This window comes from Camelus dromedarius, chromosome 20 (assembly GCF_036321535.1).
Source record: "Camelus dromedarius isolate mCamDro1 chromosome 20, mCamDro1.pat, whole genome shotgun sequence".
In the NCBI taxonomy this organism is placed as follows: domain Eukaryota; kingdom Metazoa; phylum Chordata; class Mammalia; order Artiodactyla; family Camelidae; genus Camelus; species Camelus dromedarius.
The window spans coordinates 17727007-17751593 of NC_087455.1; the positions used below are offsets into that span (position 1 = coordinate 17727007).

Sequence of the window (24587 nt, forward strand, 5' to 3'; positions counted from 1 at the left end):
ACTGTTGAATGCAAATGCACATAAAAATGAAAGATCCAAATGAGAAAAATCTATCTGTAATCTCAGTCGTTACCTTTTATTTGAAATTCGTGCTCCAGAGAAGGGTGCAAACGAGAGTGTCATTAGGCATGAAACAGTGAAAGTCACTGGGATGCCCTCAGTCCATCCTACTGTCCTCCAGGAAATCCCTTAATACTTTACTGCAGGGTCAGCAAACATGCAGCAAGTATGGGAGTGCTCCCCCTCACCCCATGTCCACAGCAGACATTGTTAATCAATCACAACACTTAATTTTCCTGCTGAGCCTGCACTTGGCTTGAGCTTTTTTCTCCACCCAGCACTCCAGGCAACCACTGCCAATAGATCCAAGTTGGCACTTCAAATGTAATCTATTTACAATCTCTACACACAGAACAATGATAAAGCAGTGGGGCGTTTCTATATCTTATGTATCTGATAGATGTAATAACTGTGGGTCCTTGGCCATTGGATATTGTTAGGGTTTATTCCTTAAATTAAAAGGATGGTTTCAGGGCTCCTTGGGTTCTAGAAGAATCCACTAGGTCTTAGGCTCTATTCTAGTTGTATAAAGGGCCGGAATTCTGTCTTCTAGGCAGACTGACGCCACACATACCTGCATCCTTTCCTCCTTCACACTCCGAGTTTCACAAACTCAGGATCCTCAAACTGAGAATTCTAGACCCATTTGAAATAGAATGTCAGGAACTACCAGAGAACCTGAAACTAAGGTGATCACTCAAATTCTCGCTACTGCAGAGAACTTCCTGGAGTAAAGCTGTGTGTATGTTGGTTGGGGTGGGAGCACAGAATTTGTATTTAAAATCTGATCTCATATGTATTCACATGTCCCACATAGGCTGTAAATAATAACAGCTACTGTTTATGTAACTGACAGGGTGTTAAGCACCAAAGGACATGCACTTTCATTTAATCTTTATAACATCTCTTGAAATACAACATCCCCATTTTATAGATAATTAAACTGAGGCTTACAATGCTAGGGATCTTATCTAAGATCACATAGACATATGTCTGTATTGGACACAGTCTTGATGGAAACAGATGGCAAATTCTAAAAGATAAGTGAAGACAGTTTAATGAAAGAACTATTACAGAGGCGAGGGTAGGATTAAGGGAACCAGTGAAGAATGGTTCCAAAGCCTCCAAAGATGGGCAATGATTGGAATCCTTTTGCCACTCTAGACACTGTTATTGAAATAGCAAAAACTCATGTGAGAGATCCCTGAATGTGAGTTGTTACCTTAAGGAGAGGATGTCCTTTACTGCCCAAACCAACTACGTCTTGACTGGCTATAAGAGATGGGGGAGAGAGCCTGTGCCTCCCAATAGCCAGATCCAACTGGAAGCCAGAGGTGAAGGAGCTCAGAGGTGCAGTCCATAGAGGTCAGCACAAAGCACAGAAGGCAATGAGAGTAATGTGCTTGATGGTGGACTGGCAGTCAAACCCAGTATTGCTCTGAGCCCATTCTCATAACTGCTACTTTATATTTCATGCCTTGCCTAGGGTTTAGGAGTCCAAGTCTAGAAGTAACAGCCAATGCTTACTTTCACTCCAGAAAAGAGAAGAAGAAAAAACTGAAGTATCCTGAGTGCACTATGGCAGTACACACTGTCCTTGGCATCTGACAGGTGTTCAGTGAATGCTATGGATTACGATTTCTTCCTCTTCCTTTTTCCTTCTTTCATCCAGTTCTCCCTTTTTGTGCCTTCGTTCCTTGACCAAAGTGATGGTACTCAGGGCAAAGGAAGTTGATTTGTAATTTCCAATGCTTTACTTACAGTATTTTATTTTTAATGAGACACATGTGAGGTGGGTGGGTATTTATTCCCAATTTCCAGAAGAGGAAATTGTACTTTGCTGATTTGAAAGCCAGTACTCATTTGTGCTTGAAGTCTCCTGTAACAAATCAACAGTAGCAGACTCTGATAGTTTAAAACAGTGACTTGAAAAAGAGAAGTTAGCTATTTTAATAACTGTTAAATTTAACCCACGATTTATCAAGGCATCGATTACCTAAAGCATGAGCCATAGAAGGTTCTGGGACCACCACTCATTCTACATTTATCTGTCTTCTCTCTTCCTCAGTCTCTCTCCTACATTTCCCCCTGTACCCGCCTCACTCTTCCCACCATCTCCCACTTCTCTCCATCTCCCTTGCCTTCCCCTCCTTCTCACTGCCTTTTCTCATGTTTCTTTCTCTTCTTCTTTTATTTCCACTCCTACGCTTTCACCAGTGTTGATGAGATACAGCTTAGGGGTTACAGTTGCAAGCTCTAAATGCAGACTGCCCGGATTCAAGTCCTACTTCTGTCATTATGAGGAATATAACTTTGGGTAAGTTATCTGATCTCTTAAAGTCTCAGTTTCCTTATACGTAAAATAGGAGAATAAAAATACTTACTCGTGGTTAATGTAAAAATGAACAATGAACGTAAAAGACTTACAATCACAATTATTATTTCTCTCTTCCTTTGTCCAACTTTCCCTTCCACCTTCCACCTTTCTCCCAAAGCTATGATCTTCAGTGTCAAAATGTTCCCTGACTCATAAATTAATAAAAAGTCAGGAGATTGGTGAATTCCATGACTCAGGTTCTAGAAGAAAAATGCAACGAAGCAGCAGGCAGCATTGGGAATGTAAAGAATGCTTACAAATGAGAAGCTGGTGGTTCATGTGTATTTTGAAAATGTTGATTTCTGTGGTTTGAGAGACTTCTTGAAGGCAGTGTTCCTGTTGCATTCAGTTGAGAGATGGCAGCAGCCGCCTCCAGGAATAGCAGGTATCACTGGAGAGACATCCTTTTGGATGGGAGCTGCAAAGACCCATGGGTTGACAGAAGAGTTGCATAATTGTTCAGGATTTAACTCTCCCTGGAATGTCTCAAAGAGGGAGCTATATGTGAAGTGAACTTGTGGATAAATAACTCTGGCACAGAGCTCTGCACCATCTGCAGACATTGCAGAAATGAGCAGGGAAAGCCAACGAGCTGTGAGTGACAGAGATTAATCTTCAGAGTCACAAAGGCATGTCGTTCTGTTTGGAATTCAGGCAACACTGGAGAGCGTCACAGCCACGAAACATTTCTTTGAGGCAATGAAGACATTTATCAGCCATAACTCTCAGGTGACTGTGGGTCCTGGAATCCTTGATACCATCGAATCAAAAGAACCCAGAAGAAAGACACTTCCTTTTAAAAGTAGGAGAGGCAAGAAGATGATCATGTTCAATTCTTCACTTAAAATGACTCACTGTGACGCCTTAGATGAAGCTGACCTACCCTATCCAGAGGGCTGGGGAGGACACAGATGGGATCACCACACCCCACAGGCTGCAACTCTTTAAGGTGACACCCGGATTCCCTGTTTGGGATGTTTGGGAATTACGCTTTTTGGAATATTTACTTATTGATCAATACATCTGTCTTTATAAAACATATTTATATTTATAAAATAGTTCCGTTAAAAAATGTTTTCAAAAATAAAATTTTTTCTAAATATAAATATAGCACATATCCATTTATATCCAAACAAAATAAAAAAATCCTTTACAGTGATTATTATGTTGATTATATGAAACATTAAAAGTGATATTAAAAGAATAACTATGCTTGATATATTTCACATACATTAATCAATTTCTTGGTATTAACTGTTCCTAATACCATTTTTCTGTTATTCTCAAAAATGTATTTCTTCAACATGGTCTCATTAAAATTTTTTTCACAAAATTGCCTGTAGTTTTAAGTATAGTCTATGGTTAATAAATTTTAAATTATTGTCATATTTCATAAACTCATTTATGGCCCATAATATTTTTAGCTGAGAAAATACTTTCCTTTCAGATACAGAAGTACATGGTAAGCTAAGAGAAAATACTGCTAAAAGAGTGTATTCTCAATTCTGTTTTTAAAATCAAAGTGTGTAAATATGTCAGCCCAAATATTTTCATGCATCCTTTTTGCCTTCATTCAGAATATCTTTCTTTGATAAATATTTTAATCAAAGTTCTTCAATTAAGTTGTCTCTATGGTGTTTTTGAATGTTTCTCCAAACTCAGTTGCTGTAAAATCATAGGTATTGTTACTTTCACTCCATCCCAGTGAAGAATAACAATTTATCCAATATAAGTGACAGTTCCATCAAGAGTCTCACAAGCTGAAACATTCCAAACTGCATTATAGAATTTCGAATGTGACTATTATACACAGCAAGAGGGTTCATCCTTTTCATTTGCTTACTCTTTCTTTGGTATTTTAATGGTAACTTTAGTGATAAGTTTCATTAAGTCATTACTTTCAGGAAAACCTGCACAAAGTAACTGTTAGTGTTTGAAATTGACATGGAGGTTTTTTTCAGTAGATTAGCACTTTACGTTTTCACATGGTCACAAATATCATTAGGGCTCGCAAGTTAGATGTTAAATACCGGCAAACATTTTGTGCAAGTTGTGTGTTCACCTGCTTTCTTAAGAAATTCAGTACTTGAATTTTTATTAAACATGTGATTTCTTCCCCCTAGAATTCACTGCTGCTAATGAATTATCTGAAAAATGTTTTTAAAGTTACCAAACAATAACATAAAAAGTTGTAGAGTTAGAGCATATAATAAATGATAAAACCACAGCAGAAGGAATTATTCTCTACACACTCTATGGAGGGACTCTCAGTCTCTGTTTCCCACACATTTTGCACACACCTAACCTACAGTTTCCGCTACCTCTGTGGCCTGGTACTCTGGTGGCTTCATGCATCTCGCAGTCTGCAGCACTCGCCACAGCATCACTTGTCCATGTGCTCCGTTGATGTGGAAGGGGCAGTGGTGCTGAACACTTTGGCTGCTAACACCACCAGACTGAAGGAGTTTGCTGCCCAGACCCCAGTGTACAAGATCACTTTGTTGCCTTCCAAGGGAGATGATACTACACTGCATCTAGAAAGAATAAAGAGAAGAAAGTTCATCTCTCGTTGTTTTTCAAATAACCAAGTATTAAATTGAGAACTCCCTTTAGGGTATGTGCATTTCACTGGAGACTAGGTGAAGCCATGGCAGAAGCTCGAAGTAAAAGCGGAAGCCTAAAAAATCTAGCATGTTTTAATATAACTATTAACAATAATATTTTTATAAAAATGAAAAATCTGAGACACATGCTAAAGCAGATGGAGTGCCAGGAATACTAGACAGAAACAGGTAGTTCAGACACAAACCTGGATATATACTTGGCAGTTAGGAGCCCGATCTTCAGACCATCCTGGACCAAATTCTGTTGTATCAATGGATAGTTGCATGATTATGGGCAGATATCTACCCTCAACCTCCTCTTGTGCAAAATGAGAGCAAAAGTGCCTGCCTCACTGGGCTGTTGTAAGGAGGAAAATGTATGGCATGTGCCAGGAGAAAGGATCAGGTACACAAAACAGCTGCTCACTACATGAGACAGAGCTGTTATTATTACCACCATGCTCACCTCACCATGACTTTGCACTGGGTACAAATGCTGTGGGATGATTGCTAGTCAGGCTGATTTTTCTCATGAAAAATGAAGCAGGATCAGAAAGAATCAGGGAGAACAAAGGAGGGAAGAAAAGAAGGTGGTCAAGTGGTGTAACAGCTCTGCAGTATTGGTAAGACGGTTTAGATTTGTGTTGTTCTGCCGTCAAAACAAGAGGAGAACCACTGTTCATTAAATACTTCCTCTGAGTCCAGCCTTGGAGCAAATGTTTACTCCGTTTTATAACAGGGCTCTCTCATTCTCACAGGTGCTTTCCCTGTAACCGCCACACTGGGCACAATTATTATTAACTCCATTTTACAGATAAGGAAACTGAGGCTTTAAGAGGTAAGAGAACAAGAGCTAACACGGATTAGAGATAAAACCCATGCTCCTAAGCCCATGCTTTTTATCTACATTACTTCTCAGTAACCCAGACGCTAAATGTGCCCAGTTAACCCACGTTTGGAGTGTCCAACACACAATTCTAATTCTGTTCAGCAACACTCAATAGGATTTTATGAGGAGATTGTGTTGTCCTTTCTTACTAGCAACCTCAAAAAATTAGAAATCCTTAAAAAAATAGTTCATCTCTTAATTAACTAAACAGTTTTCTGAGCCTATTTGTAATTTTTGGCAATTGGCAATAGCAACTTCTATAATGTCTTATACAATAAGCATAAAACAGCCTATGCTGCGGTAACAAGTAAACTCCAAATCTCAGTCACTCAAGGTAGCAAAGGATTATTTCTTGGTCATGTTACCTGTCTGTTGCAAATCCTCAGGGTAGGAGCTTGGGACATCAGATTGATAAGATAGTCACTGTCGGTTACCAGCCAGAGGGAAGAGAGCACTGGAGGATCTCATGTTACATGATCCAGCTCAGAAGTGGCACACTCACATCCCCAGAAAATTTACTGGGCAAAACTAGCTGCATGGCTCTGCCCCAGCACAAGGGAGCTGAGAAGTACAATTCTGCCATGTGTATGGGAAGGGAGAAACGAAAATACTTGGCAAACAGAAATAATCATTGATATAAAGTTATTGCAAATGTTGTAAATTATTATTTTCTCTTAATTTTTATAAAATGCCCTCTTTCAAGCTTCAGGTGGTCCCCTCTACTCAACATACTCTATTATCAGGTAATAAATCCTTGCTCACATATTTTAACAAAATTTCCACCTTGTTTCCAATGGAAGAACATCAGGTTGAAGAGTCACTTCTGTCTTTTCTAAAAAGTTCTTTTTAAAAAGTGACATCAACGCCTAGCTAAGGGGGATTCCTTAAGGAAATGTGTCATTTTCTTGTCTAGAAGTCAATGAGCTCAAACAAAAATAAGGGTAGGGCTGAAAGGATGTGGAATAAAAGACCCAGTTAACACCTAAAAGATGCCAAATTGGAAAGTGTTACTGCTCCTTGTATCATCCATCACTGCAAATGGCTCAGCAGGAAAAAGACTATCTCAGGCTGGCAGTCTTGCCATAGAAATAGATCATTTCAATAAGGGTGGCAGAATTGCAGAGCGCAACATGGCCAGTGACATTCCATTGACTAGTTAAGAACCAAAAAAGGTAAGAACGGAGTGAATGAAAATTCAATCAAGTCCTTATCAAAGTAAAGTTCAATAAATCTGGGAAATACTCTTGTCTTGGATTTTTTTTTTTTGGCCCCTAAATATTAATCAGCTATAAATTACTTTCAAGTTATCCATTCAGCTTTTAAAAATGAATTGGCCTTTTCACAGAAATCTATATTCAAAAGTAAAGATGGAATTTAATGTCCTTGGTTTAGATGTACTTCATGGAAGTGAGCAGTCTTTCTTGGCTGCATTCTTAGCACATAATAAAGAATGAGAGTGCGGGAGACATTTCAAGGGAGTGGGGCTGGAGGCATGCAATGGAGAGACTGGGAGCAAATTCAGCTTTCAGGGTGTTTAACACCACACACAGAAAACTCTTCATTGTGTCTTTATTAAACTCCTATTTGGTAATCAAGAAGAAGTAGGATAATTCAATTCCAAAAATAGTTATTGAGCACCTACTAATATGCCTAAAAGTGCTTTGCATACTTCTGTGAACCATATGAGAGAAGTATTATTATTGTTATGGCATCATATTTGAAATTGCAAAGACAACACAGGTCAACAAGAGCAGGTGATGAAGAGAAGAGTGACAGAATAATCAACGGATAGATTAAAGTATTGATCATGGTTTGTATTTTCAGAGTAAATGGAAGTCCAAAGTAAGTATTGGTTAAAAATCAATGATTCACTTTGATGTCTATATCAAAGCACATTTTAAATATCACAAAGAAAACATTTAAACCAATTTTATATCTATGTGATTCTAATTTCTAAAATACTTTATCACATCAGCTAGTTAGTTAAGAAGATTCCTTTATGTGGTATTAATTTAGTTGGCATACTTAGGTTTCATTCAATACACGGACATGAAGCTAACACAACTATAATCAACTGTACAATTGTAAATCAACTATACTTCAAAAAAAAGACATGGACATAGTTGTGTGTTGATTAGCAGTTCATAACTATTAGATGATTTTAGAGACATAAAAATATCAGATGCTCTTGAATAAAATATCTTAATGAAAATTAAAAATTTTTATGTTATAAAATTTTAAATTCCCCAAATTATTATTATTATTGATATAACAATGGCACATCAAATGTAAAAGAATCTTAATAAACTTACAGTATTGGTTGAAAATATGTATGATTTCAGCTAGCTGATATAATTATATTAATATCTGACAAAATGTATTTTAAGAAAAAAGTATTACTAGAGAAAAAGATGACTATTAAACAATGATAAATTATTCAATGTACCAGGATGTAATAATTCTAAACTTGCATACAGTTAATAGCCTCAAATATATGCAAAAAATCAATAAGACTACAAGAAGAAAGTGACAATTTCACTATCAAAGTCTGAAATTTTAATATTTTCTCTCAGTTGACAGATCAAGCACCTAAAAAAACCCAGAATGCTGAAGACAAATGAAAACTGACAGATTTATAGAACACTGTATCCAACAATTGCAGAATATATATCATTTCCAATTAAACATAAAAGATTGTTAAATATTGTCCTTGTCTAAGCCACAAAATTACTCTCAACAGATTTCAAAGGATGGGAGTCTGTGGCAAATATTAGCTAAATGTTTGCTAATTTGTATTATTTTTTTAGATTCCATATATATGATATCATATAATATTTGTCTTTCTCTGTCTGACTGACTTCACCTAGTATAATAGTCTCTAGTTCCATCTGTGTTGCTGCAAATGGCAATATTTCCTTCTTTTTTAAGGCTGAGTAATATTCCATTGTATATATACACCACATCTTTATCCATTCTTCTGTTGATGACATTTTGGTTGCTACCACGTCTTAGCTATTGTAAATAGTGCTATGAACATTGGGGTGCATGTATCTTTTCGAATTAGAGTTTTCATCTTTTCCAGATTTATGCCCAGGAGTGGGATTGCTGGATCATATGCTAGCTCTATCTTTAGTTTTTTAAGGACTCTCCATACTGTTTTCCACAGTAGTTGCACCAATTTATATTGCCACCAACAGTATAGGAGGGTTCCCTTTTTTCCACACCCACTCCAGCATTTATTTGTTGACTTTTTAATGATGGGTGTTCTGACCTGTGTGAAGTGATACCTCATTGTAGTTTTGATTTGTGTTTCTCCAATAATTAGCAATGTTGAGTATCTTTTCAAGTGCCTGTTGGTCATCTGGATGTCTTTTTGGAGAAATGTCCGTTTAGGTCTTCCGCCGATTTTTGATTGGGTTGTTTGCTGGTTTATTATTTGATATTTTGATATTTTTGAATTGTATGAGCTATATATATAAATACTAGCCCCTTGTTAGTTGCATCATTTGCAAATATTTTCTCTCATTCTCTGTGGTATCTTTTATTTTTTTATGGTTTCCCTTGTGCCAAAGCTTTTAAGTTTGATTAGGTCCCATTTGTTTATTTTTGCTTTTATTTCTTTTGCCTTGGGAGACTGATTTAAGAAAATATTGCTATGATTTATGTCTGAGAATGTTTTGCCTATGTTCTCTACCAGGCGTTTTGTGGTGTCATGTTTTATATTTAGGCCTTTAAACCATTTTGAGTTTATTTTTGTAAGTGATGCGAGGGAGTGTTCTAATTTAATTGGTTTACATGTAGCTGTCCAGCTTTCCCAACACCACTTGTTGAACAGGTTGTTTTTTCTCTATTGTATATTCTTGCCTCCTTTGTCATAGACTAATTACCTGTAGCTGTGTGGGTTTATTTCTGGAGCTCTCATTATTTTTAATGTTAATATTTAAGGTGATATTTTCCTCCTATAAATACTGTTTATGCTATTACTACACATCTTGATAATTAGTATTTTAATTATTATCCAGTTTTGAGTACATTCTAATTTTCATCATTATTTATTCTTTTACCTGATTTGTTTAAGAATGCGTTTTTAAACTTCCAGGCTTACCGCTTTTTACTCATTATTATTCTCATTATTATTTATGCTAAATTTTTAACCTAATTGGAATTTTCTCAGAGAATGCAGTTTGCACAATACTATTTTAGTCAGCTACTTGATAGGATGAGAAGCTTTAAAAACTCAATGGCTCGGCACACACAAACTCGTTTCTTACATAAAGCTACCGGTCAGTGGACTTTCCTGAGTGGCTCTCCTCTAAGTAACAACCCAGGGATCCAGGCAACATCTAGTAGCTGTACCTCACCGGACACCCTGTCACCCTGAGCTGGCTGGTGAGCGAAGAGAACGAGTGCGTAGAGATCACGTAGGACGTGTTCAGGGGTCAGGTCAGAAAACAGCATAATTACTTTCACTTGCTTTCCTTTGACCAGCGCTAATCCCATATTCCCATCTGGGTGCAAGGAGATTGTAAAACGTGGTTTAGCTGTGGACCCAGGAAGAGGACGCATCCCTTAAGATGTCGCCAGCCCCCTGCCCTGTGGTTTCCCCTATAATTTATTGTCCCCTGACCTCCATCCAGTGCCAATGGGAAGGCCTGGCGGGGAGGGCTAGTCACGCAGCTTGGGCCTGGCTGGAGTAGTGGGTTGCGGGGCCTGCTCCTCCCCCAGCCCCTAGGCTGTGTGGCTGCGGCTTCAGTTTGGCCTCACTGATGCACAGCCCCAGGAGGCTCCTGGTGGGCTGCTTGGCCACCCTGCCCTCGGGCACGCCAAGGCTCGGGAGCCTGTCCCGGAGGTCCCTGCACGTCGGGGTGGGCCTCAGCGTGAGCCTGGAGGCCTGGCAGGCTCTGGCGCCAGAGCAGGCGGACGTCGGCTATGGTCTGGATGTCCACGGTCTCCTGCACAGTCGGGTCCCTGACCCGCAGGCTGAGAGCCGCAGCTCGGGGGGCGTGGCCATGAGCAGGGGCAGCTGCGCGCCCTGAGCGAAGGCACGTCCAACGTCTCGCGCTGCCACGAGGGGCGACGGCCACGAGGCGGGCGAGGGCCACGCCTGTTGGTCCAGGTGAGCGCGCCCAGCTCGCGCACCAGCTGGATGCCCTCCTCCACCGCGGTCTGGAGGCGTAAGGGCGGCTTGGTGGCCCCGAAATGCAAGAAGGACCCCCAGCCCCTGCGTCAGGCCAGCAGCCGCCAGGTAAGCAGCGTCTTGCAACCGCTCCTCAGAAATTTGCTCAGGAGTTGAAGATGGCGTCGCTGGTCAGGTCGTCCAGCAGCGCCAGTTCCCTGGAATTCAGGGACAGGCTCTGGCCCCTCTGGTCACACCCCTGGAGGACCCAGGTGGTCGTGGGCTCGTTGGGATTCTGCTTGAAGCGCTGTGAGATGGCCAGGGTCTCGGTGAACCTGTAGTAGCGGTCCCCTGCCCCGTCTGGAGCGCTAGTCCAAGGCCGCAGCCACCCCGGGGGCGCGGAACGGCAGGGAAGCCGGAGGGGCCCTGCCGCAGGAGCAGGAGGGACCACCCAGAGGGAATGCCTAGGCCCTCTGACTCCTGTTGGAACCACCAAAATGGGGTGGTGGGCAGCGCCTCAACTGGAAGGTACACCCAGCCCTCACTCTCTCCAAGGCCCAATTTATGTAATTGTTATTTTGTCTCTTGTGCTTTTGGTGTCATAACTAAAAACCGTTGCCTAATCTAAATCTCAGAGACTTATACCTGCCTTTTACCGAGTTTTAGGTACTTCATTCTTTTTTTTTTTTAATTAATTTTTGTATGTGGCATAACATAGTCCAGCTTCATTCTTTTGCATATGGAACTGCAATTGTCTTAGCATCATTTGTTGAAAAGGCTGTTTTCCCCCCCATTGAATTGTCTTGGCACCTTTGTTGAAAATAAATTGACCATAAATGGGTCTATTTGTCAATTCTGTTCCACTGATCAATTTGTCAATCCTTATGCCAGCACCACAAAATCTTTTGTACTATTATGTTTTGAGATTGGAAAGTGACAGTCTTTTAACTTTGTTCTTTTTGGATATTGTTTTGCCTTTGCTGAGTCATTTTCATATCCATGTGAATATTAGGGTAAGTTTGTTAATTTTAGCTGGGATTTTGATAGAGGGTCCATTGAATTTGTGGATAATTTGAGCAGAATTGCCGTCTTAAAATACTAAGTCTTTCGTGAACACAGGTGTCTCCATTTATTTAGGTCTTCTTTAAATTCTTTCAATGATGTTTTGTAGTTTTTAGTGTACAAGTCTTGTACTTATTTTACTAAATTTACTTCTAAGAATTTTATTCTTTTGATGCTATTATACATGAAATTGCATTGTTAATTCCATTTTTTGGCTTGTTTATTGCTAGTATAAAGAAATATAGTGGTTGATTTTTGTATATTGATCCTGTATCCTGCAGTCTTGCTGAATTAGTTTTATTCATTTTAACAGTTTTATAATGAATTCCTTAGGATTTCCTGCATGTAAGGATGATGTCATTTGTAGGTAGAGATAGTTTTAGTTCTTTCTTTTCAATATGCAAGTCTTTAAAAATTTTTCTTGCCTAACTTCCCTGACTAGAACGTCTCCTGTTATGTTGAATGGGCTTCCTTGTCTTGTTCCTGATCTTAGAGGGAAAGCACTCAGTCTTTCACTGTTAAATATGATGTTAGCTGTGGGGTTTTCATAGATGCCCTTTATCATGTTGAGGAAATTCCCTTCTGCTGCTATTGAGTGTCTTTATCCTAGATGATAATAATGCTAGATTTTGTCAAATGCTTTTTAAGTGTATGGAGATGATTTTTAAAATCTAATTTGGTGTATTACATTGACTGATTTTATATATGTTGAATCAACCTTGCATTTCTGGTATAAATCCCACTCGGTTGTAGTGTATAATCCTTTTTATACGTTGCTGGATTCACTTTGCCTCTATTTTGTTAGTGAGTTTTGCATCTATATTCGTAGGGTATATTGATCTATGATTTTCTTTTTTAGTGATTTCTTTTTCTGGTTTTGGCATCAGGGTGATACTGGCCTCAGGTAATGAGTTGTGAAATGTTCCTTCCTCCTATTTTTTGGAAAAGTTTGTGAGGGATTGTTACTAATTCTCTGTGAACATTCGGTAGTATATACCAGACTGGCCCTGGGCATTTGTTGGTGGGTAATTTTTTTTTTTTTTATTATTAATTCAGTCTTTTTACTTCTTTTAGCTCCGTTAGACTTTCTTTTTCTTTTGAGTCAATTTTGTTAGTTTGTGTCTTTCTAGGACTTTGTTTTATCTAAGCTATCTAATTTGTTAGCACAATTATTCACAGAATTTCCTTACAATCCTTTTAATTTTGTAAGGTTAGTAGTGATGTCCTGTCTTTCTTCCTGGATTTTAGTAGTTTTAATCTGCTCTTTTTTCTTTAGTGAGTCTAGCCAAAATGTTCACTTTATCTTTTCAAAGATACAACTTTTGTTTTACTGATTTTTTAAAAATTCTTGATTTCATTTATTTCCACTCTGTTCTTTATTATTATTATTATTTCCCTTCTGCTAACTCTGGGTTAGTTGGCTTTATTGTTTTAGATGTTTAAGGTGGAAGATTAACTTACTAATTTGAGGTCGTTCTTCTTTTTAAATATAAGTATTTATAGTTATAAATTTCACTTTAAGCACTGCTTTAGCTGCATACCATAAATTTTAGTATGTTTTGTTTTCACTTTTATTAATCTGTATGTATTTTCTAATTTCCCTTGTGATTTTTTAGTTTGAACCTTTGGCTATTTAGTATCATGTTGTTTAATTTCCACAAATTTGGAAATTTCCCAATTTATGTCTGCTATTTTAGTTTTGTTCCATTGTGGTCTAAGAGCATAATTTGTATGATTTCAGTCCTTTTAAACTTACTGAGACTTGCTTTATGGCCTGACATAGGGTCTGTCCTGGAGAATGTTCCATGGGCAGTTGATAAGAATGTATTTTGCTGTTGTGTGGAGTGTTCTATAGATGTCTGTGAGGCCACCCAGAATGGTGGTTCCCTCCGGAGGGGAGGAAGGGAAATATGATTGAGGATGGGTTCACAGAGTACTAAAGGGGTTCTAACACTGGATATCTAGAATCTTTGGTGAGTACATGAGCATTTTATTATTTCTCTCTAAGATATACATATATTTTATTCACTCTTCACTGCATATATTTTACTGTAAAATATATCCAGCCAGCCACGAGACTATATGTGTCAGTCCTACGTTCTGCTTACAGAGAGTATGGCTTAAGGATCAGGAGAGGCTGCAGTCATTCTGGATTTTCAAGAGTGTCCGGAAGAAAATGAATGTTTGCAATGAGCACAAAACTGGCTTTTGCACGTGCTTTCTCACAGCTAAATGAGATGATGTTTTTAAAAGTTAGCTTGAGAAAAGAAGGGCATGTTAAAAGAGATATTCAGTGAATTCTTGCAGTAGGATTAGAATCTGAGCAGACCTTACTGTCCCCAAGAGGATTTGGTGTCCGGTAGCATACCTAAGGCTGTGTCACTCTACAGGCCCCTCTGCAGGTGCAAAATGATAACCAATGCTTGGTGCTGGTACCTTTTATCTAAATCGATGACCCCACTTTCCAGGGGGGAAAATGGCTTCGACACATTACAGGTTTAGAGAATGTTTCCAGAAGCAACCAAAACATTACAGACAGAGGTAAGAAATGTTTGCAGTATGACCAAGAGAGCATAGAGTTTTACATCCTGGGTAAATCAAGAACCTGATGATGAGAAAATTAATGTCCCAGGAAAAGATAGTTTCCTGAAGTGGTTTTTGCAGGGTGTAAAGCATTGAGATAACATAGGACATTAAGTGAAAATTTCAGAATAAATATCTAAATGAGCCAGAGACAGTTAGATTAATATCAGATGCCCTTGCATTTCATTCCTGAGGACCAGTCTCCATTCAGAATTCTTTTGACTGCCGTGATCAAAGGAAAGAGATCCTTTGACAGACCAAAGAAAGCTTGACGTAGGCACAGCTTAAGAAATATGAATGAGGTCCTGGACATGCAAGTGTGAAAATAAAGGCTACATCTGGGCTTCTGTGCAGAACTGGAAATTTTGCTTACAGATTACACAGGCAGAAAAAAATTCTCTGTGAAAAAAATGTGAATCAGGAAAAGAGTAACTAAGATAGAGGTTGGTTTCTAATTACAGTGCCGCAAATTAAATAAGAAATCTTTATATTTATTTACAGCACTGCCTGGGGCAAGTCAGCCAACTCTATTGACGGGAAAATTTGGCACAAATAATGCTAACTGACAGAAGTTTTAAGTAGCATATTGTATTAACATTTAAAGGTGATTTTTCCAGGTTTCTGGGGTAGGCACACACAAATGACAGAAGAACTTTTTATTTACTCAGCACTGTTGTAAGTAGTGTGGCAAATCAGATGAACAATGAAATATGTTTCCTGCCCTTATGGACTTTATATTCTAGTTAGAGAGACACCATTGGGGTGAAATAATGAGATAAAAATACAAGGCAGAATCAGGGCACTTGCTCTTGGGGGCCATTCTCAGTAATCTCACTTTTTGGGTCCTGGTAAAGCAGTAGGCGGCTGGAGCATCTCCTACCTGACCGCCCAGGGATCCTCATCCATTCTTACCGATTCCTAATTGTGCCCCCTTTAGCTTATATGCAAAAATTGAAATGACTCCTCACAGAGCTTTGTTATAAAGCTTTCTACAAATTAAAAACAGGAACTTAAAGGAATGAAGATTGCTTGGTGCAGGAGCATTGGAAATGATAAAACAGCAACTAACAGTGAGAAGGGAAATAAAAACCCTTTCACATACATGACTTTGAAAAACAGAATCAGCTGAGAACATTTAGCAAAGGAGCAAGCAAGCCTTCCCCTCCCAGGCTTCCCTCTGACCATGGTGTTGCCCAGTGCGATGGCTGATAGCCATGTGCTGACTTCATCATTAGTAGTATGTTAATAGCTTTTGTATATATTTGATTAAGCTGGAAATTGTGTAATGCTTTTGGGAAATCTTTCCATCAAAATTACACTACATTGCAGACTTTTGGCATGCAAAGGGAATAAGCCTGAGTTCTCAGGACAGGTCACAGTGTACTACCTCATTACCCAACCATCCTGGGATATGAGGCATTACTCTGTATTGTTGAACCTGGCATTGTATGGTGCAGAACATTTTTTCTATATTATTATGAAATAAAATTATAATATTATTTTTGCAGTATCACAACTTTTGCAGTGGTTTCTAAGGTGGCAACTTAGCCAAATTTTAGGCCCAGTAATGGAAGGATCTTGTAGATCAAATGGCTTGTTAAATAGATAACTCAGATGAAAATAAGTATATATTTCATGTAGGTCTTCTGTTTTAATAACTGTGAGTTCTCCTGTGTTCTGGGATAGTGCACAGCACAATAAAAGGCTGTGACAGTGAATATCACTCCCCACACATATATGTATTATAAAAGGAAAACTGCGTTTAGATTTTTAATCAGAACAGAATCTGAGGGGTGTTTATCATGTTGGCAACACTGATTTTGGAAAAAAAGAAGATGGGGAGGGAACAGTAACTCAGGCTTAAGCAACAGCAGATTTTTCTTTTATTGATTATCCATTTATTTTGTGGGATTTCAACAGTGTAAGAGACCTGTGAAGCTATAAAATCAATCCCTCAAATTGAATTTGAAAAAAGTGAATCATCTCTTGCACCCACCAATTGGTAGTAATTAACTTGGTGGCATCTCAGTTACTCTTCCATTAAGCAGTTCTCCTAGGAATCGAACTTATTTTAGTTTACTTATTGGATTTATCCTAAGCACTCAAGGTGCTTTTGAAGGATATGATGCAAATTGTTAGCATCATTTAACATTTATTGAATTACAGCATCACATGACTTTGAGCAGACACTAGACGTAATGAGAAAAACAAGATGTTCCCACTTTATAGAGATAGTAACCAAGACAGGCAGGTAGAGGAAAGACTTGCCCAAAGTCAGACAGAAAATATTGGGAGTAGGGACCAGGTAGGTTATCCTTGGTAGATTGCTATTTTCACTTATACATAAGCTGAGTTTGCTGGAAAAATATATATATATATGCTTAAGCATAAATATCTGGAGGGGTGGTGGCTAAACCCCTGTATTGACTTAGCCATCATTCTGTTTGCATTTGTCAGTCCGTCTTTGCCAATTTGTGTCCATCACTAGTCAATGAGAGAAGGGAGGGACAAGAAGGAGAAATAGTAAACCCTGATTATCTTTCATAAATATATGAATTAATAGATATGGTAGATTTTTTTCAATGTGGAAACTTAAAGTTCTGTGCTTAGTTCTATTTCAGAAAACATTTTGGTTGTGTCAATAGACCCAGAGCCAATGGATTTATTTAAAATCCTCTTTTCTGATTGAAATGAATAATAGGGACTCGTAGACCACAAAAGGATTTTAGCCTCCCAGTTGGGACTCTCCACACCCCTAACGTGCAGGCAGAGCTGACTCTGAGCTCCTTCTGTGCTGTCCTTCTGTTCCGTGTTGATGGCTGCCCACCACTCTGTTCCCACCCAGACTCTACTGTGATTTGGACCATATGTCTCTGGCTGAAGCAGCCTGCTTAGAGTCCTGGGTTGAGGTTTGTGTATGTGGAGGGGCAAGTGTCTTTCTTTTTTCAGTCTTGGCCCTGCCATTAAGTCTATAAATAGGATTCTAATCCTCTGTGCTTCTTCCTGGGAAATTCCAATTTTGGCTGGAATGTTGTATTTTTGAATTTTCTGCCAAAGTAATTAAGTCTTTTTGGCCTCCTGTTCTCTACCCCCAAGTCTTGTTTTATCCTTTTCCTTTATTTTAAATAAAGGCATTTCTACTGAAGGAGAAAAGAAAATGGGAATAGGGAATGATGAATACTGGAGGTCGATTAATGTATTAAAACCAAAAATGATTACTTTTGATTCATGACTTCTGAAAATATATATGAAAATTCTTCAACGTCAGAAAAAAGATGAACAAAGAGAAAATCTTTATTGTTTTATTGATCTTCCTTAATTGTATTCTGTCATCTCAGAAATAAGCTTGCACAGAAGCTTCTACTTGTACCTGTTGGATAGGTGGATGCTTCTGAATCCATATCTTTCCTATTGCTTTTGCCATTCCCCAGCCCTTGTTAAAGGCAGTCTCTTCTAATGCAAACAAAATCATACAAAACATCTAAAGGTCTTTTGGTTTCTAAATAGAGAAGACTTTGTTTCTGAACTGAAAGGAACTTTTTTTTTCCTTGACAAAGTCTGATCATTTCAGAATGAAACATATGACAGGTCAGTATTGCTTTCCTGGTGACAGTCCTCAGTGGGGTGACCCAGCTAAAAGATCCAGTGACAAATTAAAGACAAGAGTAGAAATGGTTACTGTGCTCAAGCACAGGAGGGGTGATGAATACACCAATAGTGTTTCTGTGTATTCCAGGTATGATTAATACCATAACATATTGACATATATTTGCCTTGGAGGAGAAAATAGTGAATGTTTAGGGGATCGAGAAGACTTTGTGAAAGAGAAGGCTTTAGAGAGGTTGTAAAAAATATCTGAGAAGGAAATAGAGGTTGGTAGTTCCAAATACAGAGGTGGTCAAGGTGTGTGTGTCTGGGGAAAACAAGTTGTCTGATTGTGGGATACATGAAAGAGTGAAAGATGAGACAGGAAAGAAGAGCCTTATTGTGGAGATCTGAAGCATTTGTACTTGAATTGGTAGGCAGTGGTTTTTAAGAGTGAATGTTAAATGCAAATGGCCAAGAGGCACATGCAAAAAAAGCTCAATATTTCTAATTATCAGAGAAATGCAAATCAAAACTACAATGAGGTATCATCTCACATCAGTCAGAATGGCCATCATTAAAAAGTCCATAAATGATAAATGCTGGAAAGGGTGTGCAGAAAAAGGAACCCTCCTACACTCTTGGTGGAATGTAAATTGTTGCAGCCATTATGGAAAATAGTATGGAGATGTCCTTAAAAAACTAAAAATAGACTTACTGTATCATCTAGCAATCCCACTCCTGTGCATATATCTGGAAGAAACTCTAATTTGAAAAGATGCACATACCCCAGTATTCATAGCAACACTATTTACAATGGCCAACATAAGAAAGCAGCCTAAATGTCCATCAACAGATGAATGAATAAAGAAGTTGTGGTATTTATAAATATACACAGTGGAATACTACTCAGCTATAAAAAAAAGTATAAAAGAATACCATCTGCAGCAACATGTATAGATCTGGAGATTGTCATACTAAATGAAGTAAGCCAGAAAGAGAGACAAATATCACATGATATCACTTACATGTGGAATCTAAAATAATGACACAAGTGAACTTATTTATAAAACAGAAACAGACTCATAGACATAGAAAACAAACCTATGTCACCAGGGGGGAAAAGAGGGAGTAGAGGCATAAATTGGGAGTTTGGGATTTGCAAGTACTAACTATTATATATAAAATAGATAAACAGCAAGGACCTACTGTATACCACAGGGAACTCTGTTCAATACTTTGAAATAGTTTCTAATGAAAAAGAATATGAAAAGGAATATGTATGTATATATAACTGAATCACTATGCTATACACCAGAAATTAACACATCATTGTAAGCTGACCATGCTTCAATTAAAAAAAAAAGAATGTTAATAGGTTTGAAATTTAAGAAAATTGGAATGTGGACCAGAAAAAACTAGAAGGAAAGTAGAATTGGCACTCAGGAGAATTTTGTAGTAGCATAAGTAAGAAATAGAGAATCTAAGCTAAAGGAAATGCCCAGATTTCATTGGCTGTGTCTTCATGAAGCTAACATGTCTAGTGATTGAATAAGCCATCGATCCTTTAGGGAATTTAGTAACAATCCCTGGAAACCCTCTAGAAAAATACCACATTTGCACATGCTCATAAAATGTTGCCTGTAATTTCAGGGTATTAATAGATCTCTGGGAACCAGGGACCATTTAGGAATCTATGGACTACAAGTTAAGCATCTCTGAGCCTAACTTATTTGATTGGCATTAAAAATGAATCAATCATATATCAAAAATTGTTTACCATTTTGACATAATTTAGATCAGTATTTTACACTTAAAAAAAATAACCCAGTGCAGAGGTTGTGGTCAAACAGTTTTGGCAATTACTGCATACCCTATTATCCTCTGGAAGATGAACATTACATCTTGTCATGTTAGAAGAACACTGACTTTGTTTACTCCAGCTCTTCTAGCTGTTAGTCCAGTGGTTGTCAGAACCTGTCTCTGTGGTCTTCATCCAGAAACACCTGCTAAGCAGTTTCACAGTCTTCAAATATAAATGGAATGTAGGCTCCAAGGACATGAAGTCCCTTTGCATCTGCCTTCACATCTCCCAGTCCTCCTTCCTGTGAACCAGGATATAGATATTCTGGTCTTTACCAACTAGCTATGTGATCTTGGAAAAATTATGTGCCTCAGAATTCTTATCTGTAAAAGAAGTGTGTGAATATCTGTGCCCTGTATCAGTGGTTCTCAAATATGAGTATTCATCAGAATCAGTGTGAGGGCTTGTTAGAGCACAGATTGTTGAGCCTGGCATCAGAGTTTCTTACAATGAAGGCCGGGCCGGGGCCTGAGAACTTGCAGTACTGGGGTGTTCCCAGGTGATGCCAGTGCTGATGGTCCACGGACCAGACTTTGAGAACTGCTGCTGTAGCATTTTTGAGATCCTGTGAACTCTGAGACTCTTTCCCATGCAAGTCGTTTCCTCTCCAGAGCTGGCTACTTGCTCCTCTTTCGGGTCTGCAGCCCCTCACATTCTCCATGCATTATTTTGTATAATTGTTGTTCTTGCTGTTTTCTGAGGAAGATTGTATCTTTGTTCCTACTGCTCTCACCATTCCCCAGCCCTTGTCAAAGGCAGCCTGTCTAATACAGACAAAATCATACAAAACATATTAATGCTTTTTGAAATTTCAAATGTGTATAGAGGGCACTAATGAAATGTGTTGCCATGTGGCTAACGTGCTATAAAGCAAACTTTTTTTTTTGTTACTACATGTTTGATGAATCAAGCCAACAGGTGGTTAGACCTGGCTGTACAAAGGACCTATTTATATGACCTTTCTGTTAGGGCAACACTTCTCTCTTTAATGTATGTGTTAGTGTAGGTGCTGCTTAGACATGGAAAGGATTCTTCTGTTCAAAATGCGTGTGAGCAACTTCTGCAGAGCCAGTGCTAGGACAAAATGATGACATTGATAAAATTTGACTTTGGGGTCCCTTCACTCTGTGTTCAATCATTTAATAAATATTTACCGATCGTTGGCGTATAAGGCATTAAGCTGGATGCTTGGGGGATACAAAGATAAATCAGATCAAATCCTTGCCTGCAGTGGAATTTATAACCTAGCATAAGACATAGGATGTGTACATTCATGAGGACAGTGAGCGGGGCTGCTGCATTATCAGCTGGGCTCAAATGACAGGAAATCTAATTACTAGTTACATGACCTTGGCCAGTTTATGTAACCCCTTTGAGCCTCAGCTTCATAATGATAGATAGGTGAAATAGTGCCCCATAAGATCAATTATGGCTTCATGGTAAAAACCCATATGAAATGCTTTCTACCATGTTCAGAATATATGATGTGTTCAATAAATGTAGCAGTTTTTGAAACTATCATCATGAAAGTAGAGAGTGATAAATATAATAGATTATTTTTGAATGCTTAGTATGTGTTGGGTAGTCAACTGAGAGTTTATCATGTATTAATTTATTAGTCCTACAATAGCCCTTAAAAAACTGATAGTATAGTTTTCTTCATTTTTTTAGGTGAAAAACAGAAGTCAGGGACCTTAAGTAATTTTCCCAAGGTGCTGCAGCTTGTAAATGCCTGAGATGGTATTTAAACAACAGCTTTCTGGTTCCAGGCGTTGTACCTTTAATCACTATGAATACTGCTACTTAATAAATGCTGCAAGAGGGCTAAACGTGATATTTGAGGAAGTCGGAGGAAGGAGAGAAAATTTCTATGTAGGAGGAATTGTTAGTATGATAAAAGCTTAAAATACAAGCCAAGACTTGAAAGATAGGGAGATTTTGGCTCTGCATGTTCTCATCTGCCCTTTTCTTATTCAGCGTATTTATTTATCCCATAAATATTTATCCAGCACTGATTTTGCACCAGGCATTGTGGTGAATAATCTTTACCTTCAAGGCAGAAGGTCATTAATCCACTAATTACACAAATAGATGTGAAATTACAAGTGTGGAAATTGTCACTGAGAAAAAAGATATATAGAGTATATATATTTCAGGGGATCTGATCTCTTCTGCAGGGATCAGAGAAGCCTCTCTGAGAAGTGACATTTGAATTGAGACCTGAAAATGAACAGGAGCTACTTAGGTAAAGAGAGGAGAGAGAATCATTCTTGGCAGACAGAATTAGGATTTCAGACCTTCATATGGTGGCAGAATCACGAGAGAAAAATCTTGGTTGGAGGGAGGGAAGAGAGAGACTTCTGATCATAGAATGAGGGCAACTGCTGACATAAAGGGCTTTCCCGGGTGTGAAGGCATATTCTGTGCACAGGTGCTGCTTGTGTGTCTTCCATTATCTTTGTGTACGTCTCCCTGAGGCCTCAAAGCTAGGGTGTCTAAGGCTAAACTCTTCATCTTTCCCCAGATCTGCCCCTGCTTCTGAGCATCCCATCTTGACAAACGATGGCTCTGAATTTGCGTTTTGTGTAAGCCAAAACCCTTAACGTCATCCTTTCCTCTTCCTTCTTCCTCATCCCCTTCGTACAGTCAATCTCCATCAATTGTCTCATTAATATCTCTTGCAACTGAGTGATTGCACTTCACTCCCACTGCCTTAGCTGAGGATCATCACCCTGCTATCCCTGCTCTGTGCATACTGAGCTAACTTAACAGTCTTTTAGGAAGCTGCATGTTTCCCCGTCTCCAGGTTTTTACGCGTATCTTTCCTTTGTCCAGAATCATCCGTCCCTCCTTTCTCCCCATCCTCAACTAAGGAACTCCTGTTCATCCCCCAGAATGCCTCTCTTTGAGAAATTCTCCCTGGCTACCAGGGATGGAGAATAGGTTGGCTTTTCCTTCTTCATGTTCATTCTAACTACGTCGTGCTTAGCCCTGTCAATTACCTGTTTATTCATCTGTCTAGACCTGGCTGTCCAATATTGTGGTTGCTAATTACCATGGTAATAAACATTTGAAATGTAGCTAGGACGAATTGAGATATACTTTATGTATAAAATACCATATTTCAAAGATATGGTACAAAAGTGAAAAAATTTAATTAATAATTTTTAATGCTGCTTGCATGTTGAAGTGGTAATATTTTGGATATAACAAGTCAAATAAATATATTATTAAAATGAAATTCACCTGCTGATTTTTACTTTTTAAAATTTGCCTACTAGAAAATTTAGAATTATATATATGGCTCCCATTTGTGCCTTCCACCTTATTCCTATTGGATGATACTGGTCTAGACTCTAAACAGCTAGAGCAAGGGTCAGCAACTATGGTGGGCCAAATCTGGTTTGCTATCTGTTTTTGTAAATTAAGTTTTATTGGAATACAGCCATGCTCATTCACTTACATATTGTCAATGGCTCTTTCCCACTACAGCAGCAGAGTTGAGCAGTTATGATAGAAACTGTATGTCCCATAAGCCTAAAATATTTACTCTTGGCCCTTTTCAGGAAAAGTTTGCTGACCTTTATCCTAGAAGGCTGATGTTGTAATTTAATCATCATTTGTATCTTCAAATCATTGTGTAGTACCTGGCACTCATTAAATGTCTACTGAGTGAATAAATGTCTATCCAGTAGATGTTTGTTAAATGACTACATGTTTGAAAATTATATTGGTAGGATCATCTCTAAAATTAGTTTATGATCCACAGCCGTGGTGACCATATGACTAGAACTAAAAATTGAATTGAACTCCTGGATAAGTCATTATATAACTGGATAAAAGTCATACAACATTTAAAATTGAAACACCCTGTAAAAACCCAGAATACATGGTCCCCACTGCCACCATCATGAAATATCTTGATTTTGGAATAGACAGAGATATTTTAATTATGCCTAAAACAGGATGGTGTGTTGTCTAAGTGAGAAAGAGAATTGTCTCATAGACTGGATATTTGAAAGGGTTTAGGTCATAGCAGCCTTTATTGTCCTATGTGACCAGTCACCCTGATAAGGAGCTGTGTGCTCTACTGAACTGTAGAAGGGAATCTGAAAACCAGAAGGTGGAGTGATGGTGGAGGCTAAAGACCAGCAAAAAAGAGACTCCCGGGACTGCAGTATTTCAGTCTTTTTGCAAGAGTCCCTGATCTACCAGAAAGGATATTCCTGGATGTAACTTCCCTATAGATTTCATCCCAGACAAGCTTTCTACAGGCAGTTTTTTGCCTGGAAATTTAAAGCAGTAAATCACATGGAAATCTGAATTGGTTTGTGTACATGGGAATTAATTCTTATATCTTAAAAATAAGGCTGAGAATGAGTGTTGGAAGAGAATTAAGTACATCTTCACACTTTGATCCAAATATACTCCTGTCATTTACTCTCTGC

At 38.4% G+C, this 24587-nt stretch overlaps 1 pseudogene; it reads right to left on the reverse strand.

Annotated features, from left to right (window-relative positions):
- Window positions 1-10594: 10594 nt before the first annotated feature.
- Window positions 10595-12672, reverse strand: LOC105096156 (uncharacterized; annotated as a pseudogene).
- Between the last annotated feature and the right edge of the window lie 11915 nt (window positions 12673-24587).